We start from the raw sequence: 13,056 nt of genomic DNA, 5'->3' as shown, positions 1-13,056 counted from the left end.
TCCAACGTGGACGACCCAGGCTAGCTAGTCAGAGGTTATGAAATCTCAGGAGTTAAGCAGGGTCAGCCCTGGTAAGTAGGTAGGTAGATATAGACCAGGGGTAGTCAAACTGCGGCCCTCCAGATGTCCATGGACTACAATTCCCAGGAGCCCCCTGCCAGCGTTCGCTGGCAGGGGGCTCCTGGGAATGGTAGTCCATGGACATCTGGAGGGCCGCAGTTTGACTACCCCTGATATAGATGGACGGACGGATTGACTGACCGACCGATAGATAGATAGATCGAACAATAGATAGATTTATTTGTACATAGCCGTAGGCCTTACAAAATATAAGATACAAGTTGAACAATAAAACAGAATGAACAATATGATCAATAAAACAGAATAAAAGGAACTGTATAAAAATATCAAATTTAAGACCAAAGAACTATGAAACAGCATCCAATACTACAGAGATACAAGAGTATTAAGAGCCAGCCCTAACGGCGACAACGTTGGCCCGTATTTTCCTTGCAGCCAAAGCAAATAGTGTGGTTTTATAGGATACATTGGCCACGCGGTCAGATAAAAAAATTATCTTCTCATCGACAGAGTGGAGGTTAGAACCACGTAAGAACCACCCTTATTCTCGTTGAGGAATTTGGCCCTGGGTTGAGCATAAACAGTCAAATATGTAATGGGGTAAATCCTCCAGATCTTGTGCGCCACAAACACAAAAACACTGTTTTTTTTAGCGCACAGCTGTAGTGGCCAGCCAAGACCTCCGTGGGCATCATTTCAAAAAACCAGGTTAGTATTTGGGAGAACACCAAAGGAGAACCGTGGGCAATGAATGACTACGCAGAGGCGGGCAATGGCAAACCCCCCCTCCGAATATGGATTTTGCCCTGACCTGGATGGCCCAGGATAGTGTGATCTCATCAGATTTCGGGAACTAAGCTGGGTCAGCCCCGGTTAGTGCTTAAAAGGGAGACCACCAAGGAAATCCAGGTTTGCCAAGCAGAGGCCTGCAAGGGCAAAACCAACACCGAATGGATCTTTTGTTCCGGATGATCCACGCCAGCCGGATCTCAGGCCCTCTCAGAAGCTTCTGGATCAGGCCCGGATGGGAGACCACCAAGAAAGTCCACTAGAGAGAGGCAGCCAATGGTCCAGACCACCTGTGGATTTCTCCCGCCTCAAAAGCCCTAATTCGGCTACGACTGGACGGCAGGTCCCCCCAACGCCCCGGGTCACAGACAAACGGTCCAGCTTCCGGTAAAACCCCATCAAGGCGGAAGAATCAAAGATTCAACTGCTGGGGACGCCCGATTGCTCCACGCCTGGCCGGCCGACGCTGCTCCCGAGGAAACAGCTAAATATATAAGCAAGCCACCTCGGAGGCGTCAATCGGAGATGAGCGCTTTAAAAAGCAGCCAATCTCCAGGCTGAACAAGGGGAAACCAGGCCACGAAAACAATTCCACCTTTTGCTCACCGCATCCCCGGAGACCACGAGCATTATCCTCTCCCCCCCCCCCCGCTCCCCACCGGCCAGCCCAACTGTTTCCAACCCTTTCCGTTTCAAACAGCCTCCGGCTTCCGACGCTCTCCCGCAACGTGGCTCCGTCGGCGTCCACGGCGATGCCACGGGGAGAAGGCGGAATTATGAATGATTTAAGCCCTGGGTGGTTAGCGTTACGCGGACAGAAATAAAACAGGGACCGTGACAAGGGAGGGGCATGAATTATGCAGGGATTTCTTGCAACGCGGACCGAGAGAAGGGAGGGGAGAGCCGGGGGGCTGGTTTGGGAACAACGCAGCGGACCGGAGGCGCTGTGGCTCGGTGGAGGAGACCCTGCGTGGCGGGGAGGAGGTCCCGGGTTCCATCCCCGGCATCTCCAGCTATAAGGGCCAGGCAGGAGGAGATGGGGGAGGCCTCCGCCCGAGACCTTGAGGGGCCAGTGGTCAGTATGAGGCAGCTTCATGCGTACCAGACATCAACCTCGCTGTTGTAGGATATATAACGCCATCTCCTAGAACAGGGGTCGTCAACCTGTGGTCCTCCGGATGTTCATGGACTACAATTCCCATGAGCCCCTGCCAGCTAACGCTGGCAGGGGCTCATGGGAATTGTAGTCCATGAACATCTGGAGGACCACAGGTTGACGACCCTTGTCCTAGAAGACGCCAAGCTTATGGTTGCAGAATAAGAATGTAAACCCCGGCTAAGGGGCACAGAATTTCTCTTTTGGTGCCTTTTCCAAAGCGCCGGCAGAGCCAGGAGAAGCAGCAGCGGGTTTCCGAAAACACAGCGTCCTAGTAAATCGGGCCTATCCTGTGTCCGAATCCTGCAGGACACAGTTGCCAAGCTCCAGTTGGAGCCTGGAGCTCTCTTGGAATTGCAACAGACCACGGATATTGGTTCTGCTGACTCATATGACTGTTCTGGGAGGTGAATTGTATACTCCCCGCACCCCAAGTCACCAGGGATTTCCCAACTGGAGTTAGCAACATCTGACAGAAGTTCCCCCTCTGCTACGCCCTCTTGAGAGAAGCTGGACCCTCCCACGATTAGGAATGAATGGAGTTGCCAGCTCCCAATCAGCAGATCTTGTTGGAGGAAATCTCTTTATTGAGGTTGCAACAAGGCTAAGATCTCTAAATCCTTGCTAAGACTGAACACCTAGGAAATGTTGCCCTTTCTTAACCTCCAGCCCCGCCCAGCTCACCCCCCACACCTGCCCATTTGCGCACAAAGCATCCGAGATGCCATCCTCTTTAGATGGCCAGGCAGACACACCTGGCGCCTGCTGGCCCAAGGTCGGGGACAGACGACGCATCCCCACACTTCAAACAGCTTTACATCCGGAACCCCTGGTGCGAACTATGCTCCCCTAAACCCCAAGCTGGCAACCCTGTCTGTAAGAAGAAAGGCCATAATAGAGGACAATAAGGGGTATCCCTAAACCTGTTCCCGGAGGCCCCAATTTCATATCATAGAATCACAGAATCATACAGTTGGAAGGGGCCATACAGGCCATCTAGTCCAACCCCCTGCTCAACGTAGGATCGGCCCAAAGCATCCTAAAGCATCCAAGAAAAGTGTGTATCCAACCTTTGCTTGAAGACTGCCAGTGAGGGGGAGCTCACCACCTCCTTAGGCAGCCTATTCCACTGCTGAACTACTCTGACTATGAAAATTTTTTTCCTGATATCTATATCCTATATCGTTGTACTTGAAGTTTAAACCCATTACTGCGTGTCCTCTCCTCTGCAGCCAACGGGAACAGCCTCCTGCCCTCCTCCAAGTGACAACCTTTCAAATACTTAAAGAGGGCTATCATGTCCCCTCTCAACCTCCTTTTCTCCAGGCTGAACATTCCCAAGTCCCTCAACCTATCTTCATAGGGCTTGGTCCCTTGGCCCCAGATCATCCTCATCGCTCTCCTCTGTACCCTTTCAATAGAATCATAGAATCACAGAGTTGGAAGGGACCTCCTGGGTCATCTAGTCCAACCCCCAGCACTATGCAAGACATTCACATCCCAATTGCTCATCTACTGTAACCTGCCACCCCCTTGAGCCTTCACAGAATCAGCCTGTCGGTCAGATGGCTATCTAGCCTCTGTTTAAAAATCTACAAAGACAGAGAACCCACCACCTCCCGAGGAAGCCTGTTCCACTGAGAAACCGCTCTGACTGTCAGGAACTTCCTCCTGATGTTTAGATAGAATTTCTTTTGAATTAATTTTGTCCCACTGGTTCTAGTCTGTCCCTCTGGGGCAAGAGAGAACAACTCTGCTCCATCCTCTACATGGCAGCCTTTTAAATACTTGATGGTTCTCAGATCCCCTCTCAGTCGTCTCCTCTCCAGGCTAAACAGACCAAGCTCCCCAAACCTTTCCTCCTACGTCTTGGTCTCCAAACCCCTCACCATCCTTGTTGCCCTCCTCTGGACCCGCTCCAGTTTGTCTACATCCCAGATTTTCCACATAAGCGCTCTGGCCAGGATTAAAAACCAGTCTGCCGGCGGTGAGCCTGTTATCCCCAGCGGATGACGCATTTTGGGCATTAAGCACATGAATGCCGGACATGGGTTCCTCCCCCATAAACCTCCCCACGCACGCCCAGGCCTTGTCAGCGACTCCCCTAGAAGGCTACACAAACACACACACACACACACACACACACACACACAAACGCTTCTGCAGCCTGAACGTTTCCAGAAGTGTCGTTTTTGGTTCCCTGCCAAAAACAAGTTCTTGACAGCACATCTGACTAAGCTCTGTTTGGAAGACAGGAGTGTGGAGAGGGGGGCACAGAACCAACACAGCTGAAGACAAACAAAAGCCGTTTGCCTGGTATTAATAGAACCAGGGAGCTAGCCCAGCACATGCATGCGCCTTCTCTCGTGCAGGCCCACGCGCCAAACCCCATTCTCCCCCAAGGTCTTTGTTCAGCCCCACGCCTCTCTCCCTTTTCTGGCTCTCCTCCCCTTGAGATCACGCACACGGTTGCTGGAGCGGAGAGTTCTCATTTCATACTCAACCTCGGGCCACACGGCACCAGACATGGACCCACATGCAGAAAGCCTGATGACCTGCAGATGTCCGGTTGCCGGCTCTGGGTTGGGCAATACCTGGAGTTTTGGAGGGGGACGAAATTTGGGCGGGGAGCTCAGCAGGGGTGTGAGGTCGTTCTAGGACTTCCGCTTTGCCTACCTTTATGGTATACCCTAGAAAGGCTTTTCTTGACCTTGTTAAAGTTGATAAGCCCCTGAAATGTCCTTCAGGCTTCAAGAAACCCCAGATGTAGAAGAAGAGTTGGTTGTTCTATGCCGCTTTTCTCTACCCGAAGAAGACTCAAAGCAGCTTCCATTCGCCTTCCCTTTCCTCTCCCCACAACAGACACCCTGTGAGGGAGGGGAGGCTGAGAGAGCCCTGATATCACTGCTCGGTCAGAACAGTTTTATCAGTGCTGTGACTAGCCCAAGGTCACCCAGCTGGCTGCATGGGGGGGGGGAGTGCAGAATCAAACCCGGCATGACAGATTAGAAGTCCGCACTCCTAACCAGGACACCAAGCTGGCTCTCAAGTAGCACAATCAGGCGGAATACGGTTGGGAAGCAGAGCTGTGGACACGCCCACCCAGGGCCCCTCCCCTCCCCACCCACTCCAAGACCATCACTGGCCATTGGAGGGGGGAGGGTAAGTCGACATGACCATAAATATTTAACAAACTTTTAAAAATATTAATTAATTGATTAACTCCCGCCCTCTGAGAAACCCTTCCAGGGCTGTCAAGAAACTTCCTTGGAACCCTGGCTGTAGACGTTTGCTCTAGGATTTCTGCTTTGCCGAGTCTTTATGGTATACCATAGAGCCTGCCTTCCAGAGGGACCATTTCCTCCATGGGAACTGAACTCTGAAGCCTGAAAAGTGATTCTGGGAGTTCTCCATCCTGAGAAATCTTAAGCTAGATTCCAGCCTCCATAGACCAAGGCTGCCAACTCCAGGTTGAAAAATACCTGGAGCTTTGGGGAGGTGGAGGAGGACAGTGGGGCTTGGGGAGAAGAGGGTATTTAGTGGGGTATAACAACCACGAGTTTGCCTTCCAAAGCAGCCGTTTTATCCCGGCGTTATAAGGCCAGGAGATCTTGCCACCGCTTGGACCCTACTGCAGACCAAAACGGCTGTCAGGCAATAAAACCACTTTGGGAACGTTCTGACTCTTTTTGGACTCTGCTGAGCTTGCGTCTTCCCCAAGAGAATAGAGCATTTGAATTTGAGAAGAAAAGCCCCAAAGGACCCGGTGTCGGTTGACGCCGTTTAAGCAATCCCGGCAAACGGCAGACAGAGTGCCAAAGACGACTCTCTCTTTCCACGTCAGTCACGGACTTTAACTCTTGGCCACAGAAGTCGCTGGGACAGGGTTCACTCCTGGGCTACTCGTTTGCTCCACATCAGTTCAACGATTATGATATTAAAATAGGGCTGGCCGGATTAATGGCAGACAGCTTCATCGGGGGCTAGTAGCCATGGTGACTGAAGGGAACCTCCATGTAAAGAGGTAGTCACCCTGGGACTCATAGAATCAGAGTTGGATGGGACCTTGTGGGTCATCTAGTCCAACCCCCTGCTCAATGCAGGACACTCACAACCCTCTCGCTCATCCACTGTCACCTGCCACCCCCTTGAACCTTCACAGAATCAGCCTCTCCGTCAGATGGCTATCCAGTCTCTACTTAAAAATCTCCAAAGATGGAGAACCCACCACCTCCCGAGGAAGCCTGTTCCACTGAGGAACCGCTCTCACTGTCAGGAACTTCTTCCGGAGGTTTAGTCGGAATTTCTTTTGAATTAATTTCATCCGACTGGTTCTGGTCTGTCCCTCTGGGGCAAGAGAGAACAACTCTGCTCCATCCTCCACATGGCAGCCTTTTGAATACTTGATGGTTATCAGATCCCCTCTCAGTCACCTCCTTTCCAGGAGTGGTAGAAGAAGAGTTGTTTTTTATACCCCGCTTCTCGCTACCCAAAGGAGTTTCAAAGCGGCCTTCCCTTCTTCTCCCCACCACAGGTACTCTGTGAGGTAGGTGAGGCTGAGAGAGCTCCGAGACAACTGCCCTGTGAGAACAGCCCTATCAGGACTGTGACTAGCCCCAGGCAACCCAGCTGGCTGCGTGTGGAGGAGCGGGGAATCAAACCCGGTTTGCCAGATAAGAGGCCACTTAACTACAACGCCGCACTGGGTCCGGTAGCCTCAACCAGACGTCTAAAAAACAAAACGGAAGCAAAGCGTAAGAAATGAACATGACACATGAAATGATGCAGTGTTACATAACAGGATCCCTGTTTACAGCAAGCTATGCACGGCAGCACAGACCACAGACCCTCTTAAAGTAGCCATGTTGTTTTGTGAAGCATTCTGGACTGCGTCTCTTAGAATCATAGAATCATAGAGTTGGAAGGGGCCATAGAGGCCATCTAGTCCAACCCCCTGCTCAACGCAGGATCAGCCCTAAGCATCCTAAAGCATCCAAGAAAAGTGTGTATCCAACCTTTGCTTGAAGACTGCCAGTGAGGGGGAGTTCACCACCTCCTTAGGCAGCCTATTCCACTGCTGAACTAGAATCATAGAACCATAGAGTTGGAAGGGGCCATGCAGGACATCTAGTCCAACCCCCTGCTCAACGCAGGATCAGCCCTAAGCATCCTAAAGCATCCCAGAAAAGTGTGTATCCAACCTTTGCTTGAAGACTGCCAGTGAGGGGGAGCTCACCACCTCCTTAGGCAGCCTATTCCACTGCTGAACTACTCTGACTGTGAAAAATCTTTTTCCTGATATCTAGCCTATATCGTTGTACTTGAAGTTTAAACCCATTACTGCGTGTCCTCTCCTCTGCAGCCAACAGAAACAGCATCCTGCCCTCCTCCAAGTGACAACCTTTCCCTTGGCCCCAGATCATCTTCGTCGCTCTCCTCTTGATGAACAATCCTCTGTTTCCACCCCTTTTTCTGACCCATCGAGGCCATTTGGAATTTTATACGCTCCTCCGAAACCTTACCAACCGTCATGCCCAATGCCGCTGGCCAGAATCATACATGGCGCTCAGAATTAGATTTCTGCATCCTGCCTTTTGGCTTGAAACATCCCTCTGCCTTTGCAAAGGCAATTTTCCTGGTCTTCCCGTCCCCCTTTTCTCTCCCTCTTGTCCCACTTAACATCCTCCCTGAGCCAGCTTGGTGTGGTGGTTAAGAGCGAGCCGGGTTTGATTCCCTGCTCCTGCACATGCAGCCACCTGCGTGAGCTTGAGCTAGTCACAGTCCTGATAGAGCTATTCTGATGCAGTTCTCTCAGCCCGATCTACCACGCGGATTGATTGTTGTGGGGGGAAGGAAAGGAAGCCACCTTGAGACTCCTTCGGGCAGTGAAAAGCGGGGTGTAAAAACCAAGTCTTCACACCCAACCCGGCTGATTTTGCCCTATAGCCCCTATAGCTCAGTATCCAAGTCCGTCAGAGCAGAAAAGGACAAGCCAACCCACTAAGGAAAGAGGGTTACAGAAGGCAAAAAGAGGGGAGGCACTTTTACTGTTTCGCAGGTCCATAAGCAGATTTCTGTTCACCCTCGTTCCAAAGACTTTTAAATATGCAGAAGATTGAAGTGCAAGCCGTTTAAAAGAATAAAATATTTTCACTGAGAAGAGAGGTGCCACTGGACTCCAAGCAGACTCAAAATCCGTTCTTCTACAGATACAGTCACAGTATCTGAAGAAGTGTACACAAACACAAAAGCTTATGAGAACCAGCTTGGTGTCATGGTTAAGAGCAGCGTCCCTTAACCTGGAGAACTGGATTTGATTACCCACTCCTCCTCCACATGCCGCCAGCTGGGTGACTTTGGGACAGTCACAGTTCTCTTAGGGCTGTTATCACAGAGCAGTTCTTTCAAAGCTCTCTCAACCCCGACTACCTCACAGGGTGCTTGTTGTCAGTCACAGTTCTCTCTGAGCTCTCGGCCCCACCTGGGCTTTCCACAGGTCTCTCAGATCTCTCTCACTCCCATCTACCTCGCAGGGTGTGTGCTGTGGGGAAAAGAAGGGTAGCTGGTTGTACGTTGCTTTGAGACTCCTTTGGTTAGTAAAAAGCAGGATACTAGTTCTTCTTTTCTTAACCGTTGAATAAAAATTTGTTCAATCTTAAAGGTACCCCTGGACTCACAGAGTCCTAGAGTTGGAAGGGACCTCCTGGGTCATCTAGTCCAACCCCCTGCACTATGCAGGACACTCACAACCCTCTCACTCACCCACTGTCACCTGCCACCCCCTTGAGCCTTCCTAGAATCAGCCTCTCCGTCAGATGGCTCTCCAGCCTCTGCTTAAAAATCTCCAAAGATGGAGATCCCACCACCTCCCGAGGAAGCCTGTTCCACTGAGAAACCGCTCTGACTGTCAGGAACTTCTTCCGGATGTTTGGATGGAATTTAGAATCATAGAATCCTAGAGTTGGAAGGGACCTCCTGGGTCATCTAGTCCAACCCCCTGCACTATGCAGGACACTCACAACCCTCTCGCTCCTCCACTGTCACCTGCCATCCCCTTGAGCCTTCACGGAATCAGCCTCTCCGTCAGATAGCTCTCCAGCCTCTGCTTAAAAATCTCCAAAGATGGAGAACCCACCACCTCCCGAGGAAGATTCAAACTCTGTTTTTGAGATCCGCTGTAATCACGAGAGAGACAGAGATAGCTAAAAAAAGCACAGAGCATCCAAAACATTTCTTGTTCCTGTTGCAGTGTTTAAAATCTACCTTGCAGAGGCACAAACACAACAGGCTGGCCAATTAATCCCTTCCAAAAGCAGCGCTCAACTCACAGTCAATTAGCCAGCTGCACTTTTTGCATAGCTAACAAGAACATTAACGCTACTAAGAGGCCTATTTTGGATAATTGTGCCCCCGGAAAAAGGGGGGGGAAAGGGGGGAACGTTTGCAGTTGTCATCAACTCACCAGATTACTTACCGTCTCATTAGCTGGGGGGGGGGGGAAATCAAATCAGGAGTGCCAAAAATGTTTGGTTCCCGCTGGAGGGGTTTGTAAAATTCTCTAGGAGTGAGGCCACTCAAGCCCCCCCCCCCCCCCGCCCCGGTCAGCAGAAATACCCAATTAATGTCTCCTTAATGAACCCTGGGCCAAATCCTGCCTGCCTTATTCAACTGCATTTTTCATCCTGCCTTTTCCTCAAACAGCTCAGGTCCTCCCCCCCCCTCCGTGACTTTTTCCTCCAACTACCCTGCAAGGTAGGCTCCTCCCCTGCCACCAATTTTATTAAGCCTTTTAAATAGCCCCTGGACTCTTGCTATTTTCTGCGGCGGCAGACAGATCCTCACGGCTACCCATCCCGAGCTATGCCCACGGAAAGTACCACGTTTAACAATACAAAATGAGAATCCACCAACTTTATGATAGAAGTACCGATGGACTCTCATTCTAGCTGTATCTGACGAAGTGAGCAAAAAATGATTTTTGAGCTGGCCATGGGAAACAGCAGTTTATTCCACTGCAAAACAATTTTTAAAACTTCCAAATCATCAAAAACGAACTCCTAACCAGGGCTCACTTGAGATCTGCTGAGATCGAGCAAACCTTGGCCCATCCAGTTCAGGCGGAAACATGCAGAGGTATTTTGCCATTGTCTACCTCTGCGCACCAACCCTGGAATTCCTCAGTGGTTCTCCCTCTGAATGCCCACCAGGGCCAGTCCTGCTTAGCTTCCAAGGCAGAGCCAGCCTGGGCCATCCGGAGCAGGACAAAAGGCATACAGAGGTGGTTTGCCATTGCCTACCTCTGTGCAGCAACCCCCAGGCTCCCACAAAGGCCTCCCATGCAACTACTATCCAGGGCTGACCTCATTCTAAGGAGCTATGGGTAGCATACATAACTCTTCCCTGTTTCCTCCTCACAACAGCCCTGTAAAGTAGGCTGGGCCAAACACATGTGACCAGCCCAAGGTCACTCAGTCTGCTTCACAGCACAGCAGGAATCTGAACCCAGGTCTGATTCTGTGAAGGTTCAAGGGGGTGGCAGGTTACAGAGTCAGCGATAGCGTTCTGGGTGTCCTGCATGGTGCAGGGGGTTGGACTAGATGACCCAAGAGGTCCCTTCCAACTCTAGGATTCATATCGCCTGGCTTGGCCTTGGGACTGCTTTGCCACACGGTGCAAAGCAGAAAATATTTCCATGCCTCTGAACTCTGCATTTCTTTGCTGCTGCTTCGGAAGAGCTTTTGCTTTCTATTTTTATGACTTTTGTTCTTGTTGAGGGGAAAGCTCAAGACGAGGTTAAGTGTTTGTTAACTGAGCCCATCTTCCGAGCCACACAAATCACACGACTCATTTGTCACTGTATTAACTTCTAGCCCGGAAGCTTAGGGGGAAAAATTGTGTAGGGGAGGAGACAATTATGAATGGAATTTCTCATTAAGGAGCTTGCGGGAAAGATAATATCTGGCCCATCGACAGCCGCCTGAGTTCTGGACGGCAGGCTGAGCCTTTGAGAACGTCCGAGAGGAATGGGAAGGCGATTGTAAGCCACTTTGAGCCTCCTCCGGGTAGGGAAAAGCGGCATATAAGAACCAACTCCTTCTTCTTCTTTTGCTCTGGCTAACAATTTACGGCAGGCTTCTCAACCAGGGTTTGATGAAACCCTGAGGTTTCTTGAGGGTCCTGGAAGGGTTTCCCAAAGGGGTGGGAGTTAATTTTGTATGCATTTTTTACATTTGTTAAACATTTAGTGGGTGATAGGGCCATATATGGTAGGGGGGGCGGAATGGTGGCTCTCCAGATGCCCATGGACTACAATTCCCATGAGCCCCTGCCAGCTGGCAGGGGCTCATGGGAATTGTAGTCCATGGACATCTGGAGAGCCACCGTTTGGCCACCCCTGCCATATATGGCCATGCTGACCCACCCGCTCCCAAAATAGCCAATGAGAGGCCCAGAGGGGGTAGGAAGGGGAGGGGCTTGGGTGGGCGTGTCCGCAGCTCTGCTTCCCAACCATATTCTGCAGTTTCCTGCAACTTCTGGGGTTTCTGGAAGCCCGAAGGTTGTTTCGGGGGTTTCTCAAAAGTTAAAGGAGCTGAGAAAGGCAGATCTATAGGATCCTTTATGGAACATGGGTTCCCTCTCAGGGCTGCGTCAGAGTTTAGACAGTTCTACAAAGTGCGACAGATTTAAACCAATTAAAACAACAACAACAGAGCAATGTCATGGAGCGTTCTTACTCAAAGAACTCCCGAAATCTCCCTGCATTTTACGAAGAGCACATGCTCAATTGCAGCACCCAAGTACCTCGCGCAAGATACATAGTGAACCTGTGGCGTGAAATCAAGACGTGGGAATAAAGATCCGCACCAGGCACAGGGCATAAAAAAAAAAGCCAATGGTGTAAATTAGGGGGAAACGTTTTTATTATTCAGTTTAAGTTTCCCAAAAGGCTTCTACAATCTGTTTTCTTTCCTTTCTTTTCTTTCAGCTTCAGGTTGGATCATCAGATTCCAAACACTGAAACCCAAAAAGGTTAAATGTGTATTTAGAATTGCAGATGCATTTGTAAAAAAATGAGGAGAGATTAGGTCAGCTGATTGTCAGAATACAGAGTAATATACTTCCTAACCCTTTACAGCAGACTGTGGTTCCCCAGATGCCCATGGACTATAATTCCCATGAGCCCCTGCTGCCAGGAGCTCATGGGAATTATAGTCCATGGACATCTGCAGAGCCACCGTTTGGCCACCCCTGCTCTACACCTTTTAATGACTGACTGAAAGACAAACAAGTCAGAATTTTTTATTCAGGTACGGAAAAATTAAATTCTGCGTTACGATTGATGGAAGTGCTAGAATGATTCATCTGGTGCTTCACGACATAACAGATTTCAATTATCTCAACAGTAGAGCAGATGGTTTAATTTTAATGTGTGTGTGTGGTGTGTGTGTGTGTTCATTTGGCAAGTGATCCTGCACTGAGAAACGGGGTTGGACTGGATGGCCTCTAGGGGCCCCTTTCCAGCTCCCGAATTACGATAACCCTGGAAATTCCTCTGGTTAAGATCTCAGAGAGAAAACTCAGGATAACATCACCGTGGCTGTCACACTTCAAAGAACAGCTTCATATCATAATTCTTTCTGTCGTTACTGGGAAATGACAGCTCTCGTTGCTCCCACGGGGCTAAACGTCAACCAATAAGGATCATAACTGAAATATTTCTGACATCTCGCCGGGCCCTCTAAAACCTTAAGTATCATGGGTTCTTTTAGGTAGGGGTAGTCAACCTGTGGTCCTCCAGATGTCCATGGACTACAATTCCCATGAGCCCCTGCCAGCGGTCGCTGGCAGGGGCTCATGGGAATTGTAGTCCATGGACATCTGGAGGACCACAGGTTGACTACCCCTGCTTTAAGGCGCTGCTAGACTTGAATCTGTTTCTTTATCGAGGTATTTATACCCTGCTACTCTCTGCAAGGGAGACCCACAAAACAGGGGGCCTTGGCGGGCATCAGAAAAGGGGTGGGTGGAGG

The 13,056-nt window shown here is 50.3% G+C and overlaps 1 protein-coding gene across 4 annotated transcripts in view; it reads right to left on the bottom strand.

Annotated features, from left to right (window-relative positions):
* GDPD5 (glycerophosphodiester phosphodiesterase domain containing 5) overlaps positions 1–13,056 on the bottom strand; it is a 119,212-nt gene that overhangs the window by 70,518 nt on the left and 35,638 nt on the right. The window lies entirely within an intron of this gene.

This window comes from Paroedura picta, chromosome 6 (assembly GCF_049243985.1).
Source record: "Paroedura picta isolate Pp20150507F chromosome 6, Ppicta_v3.0, whole genome shotgun sequence".
NCBI lineage: Eukaryota > Metazoa > Chordata > Lepidosauria > Squamata > Gekkonidae > Paroedura > Paroedura picta.
The sequence above is the reverse complement of the archived record's forward strand: the minus strand, read 5'-3'. Positions and strand labels throughout refer to the sequence as shown.